This window comes from Crinia signifera, chromosome 9 (genome assembly GCF_055691185.1).
Source record: "Crinia signifera chromosome 9, ASM5569118v1, whole genome shotgun sequence".
Classification (NCBI taxonomy): Eukaryota; Metazoa; Chordata; class Amphibia; order Anura; family Myobatrachidae; genus Crinia; species Crinia signifera.
The window spans coordinates 24,940,735-24,955,500 of NC_139225.1; the positions used below are offsets into that span (position 1 = coordinate 24,940,735).

A 14,766-nucleotide genomic window follows, 5' to 3' on the forward strand; every position below is an offset into this window, starting at 1 on the left:
TAAAATTGCCCCCTCCCCCAAAGACATCCTAAAATACAATATTAGCGTGTGCCCAAAAATGGCGTGTGACCTCGCTGCAATGAGCGTGGCTTTGCAGGAAAAGACTACCTGACATTGACACAATAGTGCCCCTTACACTATATTATACCCCACACAATAGTGTCCCTTACACTTTATTATACCCCACACAATAGTGCCCGTTACACTATATTATACTCCCCACAGTAGTGCCCCTTACACATTATTATACCCCACACTATAGTGTCCCTTACACTATATAATACCCCACACAATAGTGTCCCTTACACTTTATTATACCCCACACAATAGTGCCTGTTACACTATATTATACCCCACACAACAGTGCCTGTTACACTATATTATACCCCACACTATAGTGTCCCTTACATCTATATTATACCCAACACAATCGTGTCCCTTACACTCTATTATACCCAACACAATCGTGCCCCTTACACTATATTATACTCCACACAACAGTGCCTGTTACACTATATTATACCCCACACATTAGTGCCCCTTATACATTATTATACCCCACACAATAGTGCCCCTTACACTATATTATACCCCACACAATAGTGCCCCTTACACTCTATTATACCCCACACAATAGTGCCCCTTACACTATATTATACCCCACACAATAGTGCCCCTTACACTATATTATACCCCACACAGTAGTGCCCCTTACACTATATTATACCCAACACAATCGTGCCCGTTACACTATATTATACTCCACACAGTAGTGCCCCTTACACATTATTATACCCCACACAATAGTGCCCCTTACACTATATTATACCCACCACAATAGTGCCCCTTACACTATATTATACCCCACACAATAGTGCCCGTTACACTATATTATACTTCACACAGTAGTGCCCCTTACACATTATTATACCCCACACAATAGTGCCCGTTACACTACATTATACTCCACACAGTAATGCCCCTTACACATTATTATACCCCACACAATAGTGCACGTTACACTATATTATACCCCACACAGTAGTGCCCCTTACACTATATTATACCTCACACAATAGTGCCCCTTACACTATATTATACCCAACACAATCGTGCCCCTTACACTATATTATATCCCATACAATAGTGCCCGTTACACTATATTATACCCCACACAGTAGTGCCCCTTACACTATATTATACCTCACACAATAGTGCCCCTTACACTATATTATACCCAACACAATCGTGCCCCTTACACTATATTATATCCCACACAATAGTGCCCGTTACACTATATTATACTCCACACAGTAGTGCCCCTTACACATTATTTTACCCCACACAATAGTGCCCATTACTCTATATTATACTCCACACAGTAGTGCCCGTTACACATTATTATACCCCACACAATAGTGCCCATTACACTATATTATACCTCACACAATAGTGCCCCTTTTTTGGGGGGACTGGCCCATGAAAATCGGGACAGTTGGCTAATAAGCCCACAGCATACCTGCCTGCTCTCCCGGATCAGCCAGTAGGCTCCTGAAAACAGCTGGCCACAGCCCCCTGCTTCCTCCTCCCCACTGCAGCTGTCCTTGACCCACAACACAGCAGAATACTCTGTCCTGTAACGCAGATGCTGCCTTCTTTATAACATGACAGTATTTTGGCGATGGATAATACACAAAGCAGCTCAGACACAGGCAGCCTACACGGGAGCACTCTGTGTGCCAGGAACAGGGGCAGCAGCTGAGCAGAATTTTGGGAAGGCTGCGTCTAGACTGTCTGCTACCCACGCGCTTTGTAATTCATCCCAAGAAGAGGAAGGATCCTTACAGAAACATCTCGCTCCCTCAAATGACATTATAAGGAGTCATGGTTTTAGTATGGGGACCTGCCGCGCCTTAGGTAAGCCCGGCCCAAAAAGGGGGCAGGGCTATGGAAGGGATGGGCGTGACCTAGTACAGAGGGGCATGGTCTAGCGCAGCAAACCCCATTCTCGTCATTTTGGAGGCGTGCCCCGAGAAGCTGGGCAGCCCCCTGGCTCTCGTCGGTGCACCGATAGATGCCATATGCATGCATAATTACCAACTACAGAGCAGGGCAACAGTGATCACCACCTCCCCTAACTTGCGCACACGCCCCCGCAGGACACTGCAACCCACGGATGGGACAGTTTCCTGTTGGCGGGACTTTCCCTCTGTAATTGGGACAGTTGGGAGGTATGGGTGTACTGTGATGAGTGAGGGGTGCTGTGCGGTGATGGGTGAGGGTGGCGCACTGAGGTGCTGTGAGGGGTGCCGGTGGACATTGTGTGGTATGGTATATTGTGTACCGAGTATTATATGATGTACTGGAGGGGCATTGTTCAGCTTTTTGCATACTGGGACGTTGTGTGGCCTAATGTGTACCAGGGGAACACTGAGTGGCATATTGTATACTAGGTAGCATTATCTGCTAGGTGGCATTAAGCCATCATTTTTTTTTTCATTTCACATTACTTTCGTAATAGTTTCCGTTGATGACGGGTGCAATAGCTGTCGGCACTCGTCGTATTCAATATAACTTTACTGGTTCATGGCCACGCCCCCATTCCATGAGGCCCCACCCATTTCCAAGGTACACCATCACTACAGAAAGTTTCCATAGAGTAATAATGGGAATATAATGGAAATACGCACTCCGGGAGCAACAGGGAGCGAGAGGTGTAATAGGCAGAACAAAATGCTAAACGGCTTGTTGCAGCTGTAACGAACAATCTCCTAGAGGTCCCTCCATCCAAACTATTGATTTCTGGTGAGGAATCATTAAGTATTTAAATGGAGACTGATGAGCCATCCTTGCTCTCAGCTAGCGCTCTTAATTCTTCGTAACTACCAGAAAAATCATTAGTTCAATCACGGTCATTAATGAAGCCATAAATCATTATGGTAATAATTCCCTTTGAATTGGATTAGTTTTTCAATTATTTTTTCCCCACTTTCTTGTCCCCTGGCCCATATACCTCAGAAGCTCATTATGCCGGGAAGAATGGATTTGCTTCTGGGTGCGACAGTGGACACTCAATTTAGGCAAATTTAAATTTAAAGAGATGTCACCGTTACAGTAATTTTGTCTGTACAGTATGTATGGGGGGGTTGAGTCATGGCTTACTTTTAGATGTGAACAGAGGAAAAGAAACCCCCCTGCATTTGCCTGAGTGTGGATCTCATCCCAATCCTCTGACCAGAGACTTCCCCGAGTCCACCTCCCCTACAGTAGGGACTTACTGATACAATAATAATAATAATAATTTTATTTATATTTATTTTTCCAATAGGACTCAAGGCGCTTAACAGATAGAATGAATGTAATACAGTACAGGAACAATGAAGTACAGAAAAGCTTTGCATAAACAATACTTAAGGGACTGAAGGAAACACTTGAGTAAATAGGAAAGTCTTGAGTCTGTTTTTGAAGCATTCTAGAGTGGGGGTCACTTGAACTGTGCGGGGAAGTGAGTTCCATAAATTCGGAGCTGAATGGCTAAAAGCTCGACCCCCAGATGAATTATGGGAGATCCTAGGTACTGCTAAACGTTCTTAATCTACAGAACGCAGTGATCGGGTGGGACAGTATGGAATCAGAAGCTGCTTCAGGTACCTTGGGCCTTGGTCATGTAGGGCTTTGAAACTCAGTAGATTGATCTTGAAAATGATTCGCCATTTTATTAGCAGCCAGTGAAGGGAGTAGAGATGGGAGTTATGTGGCTAGAACGGGGCTGGTTGGTTAACAGCCTGGCAGCTGTGTTTTGTACCAGCTGTACTCGGTGCAGTTATTTTGCTGGAAGACCAAGGTAAAGGGCATTGCAGTAATCCAAACAAGATGATATACAAGCATGCCCACCAGGCCATGGAGACTGGGTAACTATCTCTTGTCCTTATTAGAACCTGAACAGGCCACCCAAAACCCTCTGGATATTTACTCGATGGCTAACAACCCAGAGGACAACTCGCGCTTTGTGTCCTGGTATTTGCTGATGGCAGTTATTAGGGGTACGGTCATTCAAGTGGTTACAAGACTGAATGAAAGAAAGCCATCAACGTCAGGGTGACTTAGACAAGAAAGCGCCCTTGTTAGAGGAGACACGTAAACAGTCCCCTGTGAACACTTCTTAAGGATCTCGTTAAAGCCAGAGAGGAGCTGAATGGATTTTTGATGAGCCAGACCAAAAAAAAAAAACATGTTCCATCTGTGGGAAAAACTCTATGTAGTTGGGAACCGAGCCAGCTGACTACCAGCACGGAAACTGAGGGGGAAGTAAGTGAGAGATCGGATCACAGCTTCATTCAACAAATGAGGTTGGAGGCTTGATTTCTTTATGTGGGTCCGGTTCCCCTAGGGGAATGCATTAATCTTCTGTCTATTAAGCATTAAGGGTGTGAGTAGTCTCTGAATCAACCTCCGGGAGCTGAAGCTCATGTAAGAAAGTGTAGCAAACAAAGGTTAAACATACCATAATAAATATGTACACAAACATAAAAGGACCAGTACTGTATTTCTAAGTTCATATTCTCCCACTTCATGGTAAGGCTCCTGTCTCTTCTTCCTGACAGCTGCTCTCTGGTCCAGACTGAGGACTCACATCCACACACAGCAAACTTGGTAGTAGCAGCTCTGCTCAGCCCCTTAAACTGCATGATGCAACGACAGCTCTCGTAATCGTATTATATACCATTGTCATGGTTGCCACAATCTGAGCCATTTGCCAAGAGGAGGAGAGCTCCGGGCAACCAGAACACCCGCCCCCCCCCCCCCCCATGTTTGCCTATGTGATAGTAAAATCAGGGGGAGGGCGAGATAAGAAGAAAGTCACCTCGGGAGACTCCGCTGGTTAGTTGCAGTGGCGGTGGCGCATCCCTAATAGCAGCAAGACAGTGGTGGCTGCTGCCAATGACATGCAGCTCAGACCACTTATTAAATTGGGTGGCATTAACACATATTAACATACATGTAATGTTGTATGTCATGTATGTGCTGCTGTCTGACACCAGGTTTCAGCAGCGCTGTGGGGTTCACAGCTTCCGCTGCATCCAGAACGCAGCCTTTGTCCAGTTCACTTATATAACCCCACCCCCAAACTCCGATTGGCTAGTTTCACATTAGTCTAGGGATGGTCTTATAAAGGCAAAGTGAGCGCTGTGTCCCGTGCTGTGCCGGGCCAGTGAAGCACACTAGCGCCGCTGATCCCCGTATACTGCAGACAGAACATATATTATATACAGGATTACATATCTCTTATATATTTAGCCAGATCTGTCACTCATCCCCTGTGTGTATAACGCTGGGCGGAGTTACAAGAGTGATTGACAGCGTTATACACACAAAGTTTCTGCCTTAGGACCCCCCCCCCCTGCCCAGCGTTATACACAAACCCCCCCCCCCCCTAGCTATAGACCAGCGTTATACACACCACCACCCCCTTTGAAAACCCCGCCCCCCACCCAGCCAGGGCAACAGCACATGTCCCACCGTCCACCATTATACACCACAGACAACTGGATAGCCCATGCTGCACCCTTTTCCCTTGTAGTCCGAGGTTATTCCCAGGACTTGTTACCATTACCTCTGACTGAACGCACCTCGAACGCGAGGAGGCGGCATTGAGGTATTTATGGGACATTTCTTACATAGAGCTAAAAGCCGCATTTTTTTTATTCCTTGTATTATTTCTCTGCCGTCGCTGGATAGCAGAAGACATTATTCTAACACACTCAGAGCATTATTATTTCATAGATAAAAGCTTCCCAGCCAGCCACTTGGCAGACACATTTAATAAACCACTTGGCAGCCAGCGTCAATGGGGCTGCCCCACTTCTGAAGTACAAAAAAGACACTCATGTACCTGAGCTGTGGAAATTAAGATTTCATTTTTACCACAGGCCTTTGCTGATTTATAATGGAACATTGTACTTTTAAATGCACTTCTAGAGCAATATAAAAAAAGGAAAAAGCTTTCACGCCGCGGCGATATCAGAGCTCGATGGAAAACATCAGGAGAGAGCTGAGTAAAACAAAACATCTCATAAAGGAAATGCGTTATAGCTTATAGCGTACGCTGGGCCTGATTCAGCGCTAAAATGGGCAAAACCATGCTGCACTGCAGGTGGGGCGGATGTAACAGGTGCAGAGTGAGTTCGATTTGGGGGATATGGTCACTAGGCCGACCCTATGAAGGTCAACTTACATAAGGCCGGCCACTCAAGCTCGACAGGGCTTATGTCACAATGCTTGTGTCTACCTTCTGAAACTGACGACTTTAGAAATGTCAACCTATTTCAGGTGTTGAAATAGCCCTGTCGACCTTCAGTGGTCGACCCAATGCATGTCGACCTAAATTTGGTCGACCCAATGGCCCATTCTCCAGAAATCCGTGGTAAGGGCCTTATTCAGACCGGCTCATTTATCTACATATTTGCTGTTCGCTGTGAGAAGTTAGCCGTTGCCCCAGACAAGAGAAACAGCAAAAATATCACCCATGTGTTTTAAGGCAGGGTCTCTACGTCAGCGTCGGCCCTGTTCAACCTGTCCCATTCCCAGATTTTGGCGGCCTCAGAGCTCCTCACATTGGCACAGACTGCAAAAACTGTTGGATGGTTCAGGAATTGCAAATGGGTTTGCCAGTGGATGGCGATTATCGATATTTCCACGGGTTCTCTTTCTGTCTGGGCGGTGGCTAACTACTCTGACACTCTCAGAAAACATCAGGTTACCACCCCCCAAACCCCGCCTTCCTGTCAGTCAACCTCCGGCGCTTTGCCTTTCTGATTCATATGCAAATAGCCCTGGTGAATGCGCAACGAATACACTACACGTGCACAGTCGTTCCACAGTTGCTCTATTTGCCAATTCTCTAGTTAGCGATGAAATCTGAATCAGGACCCAAGAGTGGTTTCGTGACTGCAGCCTTGGCCATACCTCCCAACTGTCCCGCTTTTTTCGCTGGAACGTCCTGTTTTTTTTTGTGACGTTCCCGGGGATGGCAGTGTCCCGCAGCAGGGGGCAGTTGGGAGTCCCCCCTGTCACCCTTGAGTAGCTGCTGTGCGCATGTGCACAGCATCTATTTTGCAGCCTGAGGGGCTGGCGAGATAGCCAGCAGCTCAGAGACCCGCTAGCCATGCCCCCACAGTGGCGAAAACTAGAGATGTGCAGGCTATGATTTCAAAGCAGGATCTTATTGTCTATCAACTGTCAACAACTGTCATGTGATTAGGGTTAGCCAATAAGATCCTGCTTTGAAATCAGTGTAAATCAGAACCTGCACATCTCTAGCGAAAACAGGGGCGGAGGCCACGCCCTGTGCCGCTAGGCCATGCCCCCCAAATTTCAGGCATGCGCCTTCGGAGCGCGAGGTGTCCCCCTCCAAGTTGGTCAGATGTTGGGAGGTATGGCCTTGGCAACAGCTCCTGGTCAATTCAGAGAGACGCTATGGGCGCGATAAACAATTGCATTGCCCGAATGGAGCATTATTTACCATGCGTTAGGTAGTCTGCAAGTGAAAACCTAGTTATTGGACTGTAATTCAGATGTAAATATACTGTTCTGTTGTGCTGGATGCAACATTGTATATATTATTTATGAAATGGAAGAGAACTTTGCAGTAAAAATAAAACACGATGCGTATTTGAAATCTATAAGTGGCAGTAAATTCTAAAAAATATGTTTTAGTCAATGTATCCTGAGAACCAGCTGTACTCCATTTTGGAATGTGGCTGCAATAAAACACAGTAAATTACAGAAACAAATAAATGAAAATACGGAACGCTTACAAGTTACTATTGTACCTTATAATAAAGTTGCCCTCAAGAAGGTTTATTACTGACTTTTTTTTTTTTACTTTACAGAAACTTTCAAAATACTTTTTAGGAAACGTCAGATTTTTTTTTATGTGCTTCCATATTTTTTTAATTGACTGGATTGAAGGGCTAGATTAACCATACCTCCCAACTGTCCCGTATTTCAGCATTGCAGAAGGGTGGTAAATGGGGGAGTGGCCTGAGGATGCATCACCTGTAATGCCACGACCCCTTTTTATATGCCCTTTTCATATGCACAGTACTACAGAAACTAGAGCATAGTTGCTTATTCTCCTGCATCCTGCAGGAGGCTCCTGTTTCAGTCATAAATCTCCTGCTGCCCTACATTGCACTCCTAATCTGCTGGATTCTTCAGATTTTGCCAGGGGTGCTACTAAGGAGTTTCTTTGCAAGGACAGTGATGATTTGATATAATTACTGTGATTTGCTGTAGCTGCTCAGGTGTCCCTGCTGATAACTCTCATTATCCCCCTTTTGGAAACCCCTGACAGCAGAGAGAGAGAGAGAGAGAGAGAGAGAGAGAGCAGCACATGATCATACAGGGTCTTCTTATCTATGCTGGTGTGCACTCATCCATAGCATGCTGCTGCTTCTGCTGCTAGTGAGTAACTTAAGGTAAGATTTTCTGCTGGTAATATTTCTTTAGTTAATCACATCAGTTTCATTAGAGTGTCTCTTGTCCATAAGGATGTGGCTAATTCCTGGCAGGTTAGTTCCTGCCTGCTCTTTTCTGCAGCTGGCCTGGCAAAGCAGCACATTAACCCTTACAACTGTGGTCCAGCATTATCATATCCACTCCTACAATAGTTTCCATAAAATGACATAAAGGGGGTTATTCAGACCTAATTGCACGGATGTAAATTTGCAGGACAGGCGATTATCGATAGACTGCGCATGCATATGTCCTGTAGTATATTCATGCACGAGGCCTTCCTGCAATAAAATCCTGCCACTTTTCTATCGATGGCCGTTCGCGAGTTAATTTGACAGAAAGCTGACATTTGTAGGTGGTAACCGTCCACTTTCTGGTAGTGTCAGCAAAAACGCAGTTGTGCCAGGCATTTAGCGGGAGTGTATATCTGATTGCAGGGATCTGCAAATTAGCAGCTGTGTGATCTGGTCTGAATAACCCCCAAAGACGTGATTTTCTTTTTACTGCTGTGAATCCACCCACTTTATACAGCTCTTCAGGTGTTGATGGTGACCGGTGAGCCAGCTGGGACTTGTAGTTGCACAGTACGTTTCCCACCCATACTATGTGTTCAGCGGCGTCTTCTCATATGATACTGTAAAAAAAACAAAAAAAACAGCGCTGTTTAAGTGGTGATGCTGAGCGACCAGAACGGCTACAATTATTAGCCTAGCGGATCACTAATGAGGTGAATTGATAAACTCTGTATTGAGCGTTGGACAGTTCTGGCTGCTGATCCGTAGCGGAGAGCACGTAACGGGCCACAAGCGTCTGTGATGTGATCATCCCCCGCTCCCGTCTTCTCAGCTGTCTGACCTGCGAGCCGACAGCCAATCACCTGTAACCGACACTTATAGATTGCCAATCCTGTCTCTTCTGCTCCCAAATTGCTCGGAGCGTGTTCGAAGTGTAAAACACACACACACGTCAACCGTGGTCTATCGGATGCAACCGTGGCTATCCACCACCGTGTAATCAATTCATTAATTATAATAGCCTCATTGAAAACTAATGTGTTGAAAAATGATAGCAGATTGCAGTATATCAGTAATCACCAGAGACGCAAGAGACGTGATTTACAGTTAAACAACATCGTCGCAGTTCTGGAGGCCACATCTCCAGTAGGATACAAATACATGTATACAGATGTATTACAGTCCATTTGCCTCTCTGCCAATCGCAAGCGTTTCCTGAAAATTGGACATTGGCTGTGGGGCGAGCAGTTGGAATTTTAAAAATGTAACGGGATTGAAATTACGGCAATGTTTGGGGCCAATCCCGGGATCAGTCACAATACTCACGGCCACAATACTCGCATCAGCAAGATCATGGACCTCGTAAGCGCCTAATTTGAAAACTTTAATAATTTAAATGACACCTAAATGAACCCTTTTGTGCCAACATCTCTGTGAGAGATGTTCAGAATATCTGCAAAAACTGCCAGCGTTGCTCACATTTGTAATATAAATTCAAATAAATAATGTTGTGTAAAAGAAGATTATGGGTGAGATTTAATAGGACGAGAGATTCAGAAAGTGCGAGATTTTGTCCGAAATCTCCAGTTTTTTTTAAGCGGCAATCATTTACACTTCAAAATCAAACTGGTTTTTGCCGTGTAAATGATTGCCGCCAGAGGCGTACCTAGATATTCGTGGGCCCCATAGCAAAAGTTTGTAAGGGCCCCCTATTAGCAACTGATGGTGATAAATGTATGTAAAACATATTACTTAGACAGCAAAGATGGGCCCCCTGCAGCTCTGGGCCCCATAGCAGCTGCACCCCTTGCACCTATGGTAGTTACGCCCTTGATTGCCGCTTTAAAAAACTGGAGATTTCTTATCAAATCTCTCACTTTCTGAATCTCTCATCCAGGGCCGGCGCTACCCGCTCAGCAGAGGATGCAAAGCAGGTAGGCGCCGGGCAGGAGAGGCGCCACTATCCCTGCTCTGCATCCCCTGCTGTCTCTGACTCTCTGAGGCTGCCGGCTGCTGCTGCGCCTATCACACTGCAGGGCACGCAGCAGCGCCGGAGGCACAGAGTTCCCTCCAGGCTCCTATAGTATACATCAGGGCAGCAGTACGTACTAAAAGGGGCGGGGCTACACTGACGGAGGGGGCGGGGCTACACGGACGGAGGGGCGGGGCTATGATGGAGCAAGACTGAAGAAAGACACAGGAGAGACTGAGCTGCCAGGACAGCAGACTAAAGTGTGAGTGTACTAATGTTGGCAACTGGTGTGGGCACGTGTATAGGCAGGCAGCATTACCAATGTCAGCAACTGGTGTGAGCATGTGCGTAGGCAGCATTACTAATGTCGGCAACTGATGTGGGGATGTGTATAGGTAGTACTACTAATGTCGGCAACTGGTGTGAGCATGTGTGTAGGCAGCATTTACTAATGTCGGCAACTGATGTGGGGATGTGTATAGGTAGTACTACTAATGTCGGCAACTGGTGTGAGCATGTGTGTAGACATCGCTACTAATGTTGGCAACTGATGTAGACATGTGTATAGTCAGCGCTATTGTGTATATGTGTATAGTCATCATTGACTCCTCCCTCTCTTTCACCCCCACATTCGTGCTCTCTCACAGTCTTGCCGCTTTCACCTACGCAACACCTCGCGCATCAGACCATTCCTCTCCACTGACGCGACCAAAATTCTCATTCACTCTCTTGTCATCTCCCGCCTTGACTACTGCAACATCCTTCTCTCTGGGCTACCTCTCACCCGCCTCGCACCTCTCCAATCCATTCTCAACGCTGCTGCTAGGCTCATCTTCCTCTCCCGCCGCTCTACCTCCGCCTCCCCCCTCTGTTTATCTCTTCACTGGCTCCCCATTCCTTTCCGAGTTCTCTTTAAACTCCTCACCACCACCTACAAGGCTCTCTCCTCCTCCACCGCTCCTTACCTCTCTTCACTGATCTCTATCCACACTCCATCCCGTCCTCTTCGCTCCATCACTGACCGCCGACTGACCTCTCACCTAATCACCTCCTCCCACTCCCGTGTCCAAGACTTCTCTCGCGCTGCCCCCCTGCACTGGAACAACCTCCCGCCACCCATCAGGCTTTCTGATTCCCTTACCTCCTTCAAGCGCTCCCTCAAAACCCACTTTTTTCGACTAGCCTATCCCTCCTCCTAACCTCTTTTGATCCTCTTATCCTGCCACCGTTCCCCTCCGTTCCTACTTATCCTATTGTTTTTCGTTCGTCCACCCACCTATTTTTAGTATGTTAACTCTTATGAGTAGGGCCCTCCTTCCTCACGTACTCACCCTACCTCTTTACCTCACCTGTGCTCCTGTCCTGTTCTTCCCTTCCTCTACTTCATCTTCAGTCTCCTCGACAATTTTGACACCTATTTCTGAACTGATGCTGATTTTAGTTCTACCAGCTATACCCCTATTTATACTGTATTTTTCAACACACCCTGTACGTTACCTCGTAATTTTTTTGTTTGCTATGTACGGCGCTGCGGACACTTTGCGGCGCCTTATAAATAAACGTACTACTACTACTACTACTAATGTCAGCAACTAGTGTGAGCATGTGTGTAGACAGCGCTACTAATGTCAGCAACTGGTGTGGACATGTGTATAGTCAGCGCTACTAATATCAGCAACTGGTGTGGGCACATGTATAGTCAGTGATACTAATGTCGGCAACTGCTGTGGGCACGTGTATAGTTAGCGCTACTAATGTCGGCAACTGCTGTGGGCACGTGTATAGTCAGCGCTACTAATGTCGGCAACTGGTGTAGGCACGTATATAGTTAGCGCTACTAATGTCAGCAACTGGTGTGGGCACGTGTATAGTCAGCGCTACTAATGTCGGCAACTGGTGTGAGCATGTGTGTAGACAGAGCTAGTGATGTCGGCAACTGGTGGGGGCACATGTATAGGCAGTGCTACTGCTGTTGGCAACTGGTGTGGGTATATGGTTACACAGTGCTACTTATGTCGGCAACTGGTGTGGGCATATGTTTACACAGTAGCGCCTTGAGTCCTGTTGGAGAAAGTGCGCTATATAAATTCTACTTACTTACTTACAGTGCTACTAATGTCGGCAACTGGTGTGGGCATATGGTTACACAGTGCTACTAATGTTGGCAACTGGTGTGAGCACTACGTATAAGCAGAGCAACTACTTTTGGCAACTGGTGTGGGCATTCTGAATAAGCAGCCCTTCAAATGTGGGTATATCCAGGAGTATTCGGAGCATTATGTGTAGCATAATGTGTGTCAATATCATATGGGCATTATGGTGCATGGCATATTTTGTAAGGAGAATTACGGTGTGTGGCATAATGTGTAATGGGCATTATGGTGTGCTGCATATTGTGTAAGGGGCATCATGATGTGTGACATAATGTATAATTTGCATTACTGTGTGTGGTATAATGTGTAATGGGCATTGAGGTGTGAAGCATAATGTGTTATGGGGATTACAGTGTAATTGGTACTTTTATGTAACGATGCCCATTCCCCATAAAGCTACGCTCCTACATTTTTGCGCGCTCCTACGGCGCAAACTCTCCCTGTTTTTTTAACTCATGGCACCAAAATGGCTAGTTACAGCTGTGTAAGATGAATAATATTGTGCTACTATGTGGTGTAATTTGGAGTGGGAGTATTATTGTGTGGCCATTCCCCTTCCTTGAGAGATCACACATTTTTCTTTTGGTGTGCGCTGTCCCTTTGTAAAGCTTGGGTGGGCGCAAATTTATAGTTTGCAGGAGGGCGCCGAACCCCCTAGCACCGGCCCTGCTCTCATCCTATTACATTTCCCCCTATAGTTCCTATATAAGGTTGGTAGGGTCTGTACTGGGCTCTGTGTGTGTGTGTATGGCATGGTGTAGTACTACACATTGAATGGTGTGTCGCAGTGCAAGAGGAGCACATGGGACCTGATAGTCACAACATGGTGGCAGTGCGCAATGAGTATTAGGGGGTTTAAGGAAGGACAATGCAGAATCTTGCAAACATTCCGTCAAGCCGTTTTTAAAATCTCTGTAAATAGGAGTTGAAGGAGTTTGCTTTTGCAAATCAACCAGAATCACCCCTATGTGACAGGGGAATTAGTTAATGAAAAGAACGTCTCTACCTCGTAATTACCATTGGCCTGATCTGTATTTGCGATGGAGAATATGGAAATGACTAGAATGGGATTAGATTATAAGTATTAGGCTGTCCATTTCCTATATTGTTATTGATTGGAAACATTAATGTGATTGATTTAAGAGGACAGATAGGAATACACTGCCCCTGATTCTCAATGTTTATTGACTATGAACTGTACTGACTATATAACTGCTATTTACTATAATGAGGGACAATCTGGTACACTTACTGTAAGAGTTGTCAAAAGGATGAGATAAAAAAAAAAATCTGTATCGCTACTGATAAATAGGCCCCTTTGATGCTGAATAACTAGGTCCAAAAAGGGGTGAGGTGCGTGTAGACCCGCTGCTTGCGGGGGTGTGTGTGTGTGTGTGTGTGGGCAGACCCGCTGCTCTCGGGGGGGGGGTTGCGTTCAGACCCGCTGATCCGGGGCGGGGGGGGTGGGGGGTGGGGGCAGGCAGACCCGCTGATCCGGGGGGAGGCTCTGTGTTGTGCGCTCATAACCTTTGGGGGGGTGTCCTGGCAGACCCACTGCTCGCGGGGGGGGGCTGCGTGCTGCTCGCGGGTGTTGGATGGGGGGGCATTGCGTGCAGACCCACTGATCGGGGGGGGGGGGGGGCTTGTGTGTGTGGGCGTGGTCACCTACACCAGTTGGCTGTGTTGTATAATGGTGGATGGTGGGCGTGTGCTGTAGCCCTGGCTGGAGGTGGTGTTTTCCAAGGGGGTGGTGTGGTGTGTATAATGCTGGGCGGGGGGGGGGGGGGGGGGTGTCCTAAGGCAGAAATGATGTGTGTATAATGCTGTAAATCACTCTTGTAACCCCGCCCAGCGTTATACACACAGGGGATGAGTGACAGATCTGGCTAAATATATAAGAGATATATAGATAAATGTACACATACATTTTATATTACATCTATCTTTACAATATTTTTTCCTATTAAACTGTAATTCCAAAATGAAGCTGGATAGTTTCGCTGGCAGCACTTGGGAAGTGATCCGGAGGTATTTTATTTAGCAGATATAACAATAAGAGATGGATTAGGCATATGACAAGTCCTCTAGTTAATTAATATGCTGCAAAGGC

General features: G+C 46.3%; 1 long non-coding RNA gene across 1 annotated transcript in view; it reads right to left on the reverse strand.

Annotated features, from left to right (window-relative positions):
- Positions 1–14,766, reverse strand: part of LOC146036529 (uncharacterized) — a 108,291-nt gene that overhangs the window by 29,464 nt on the left and 64,061 nt on the right. The window contains exon 2 of the long non-coding RNA XR_014460830.1: positions 9,040–9,151. This is a non-coding gene — a long non-coding RNA (uncharacterized LOC146036529). The remainder of the gene's footprint in view (positions 1–9,039; positions 9,152–14,766) is intronic.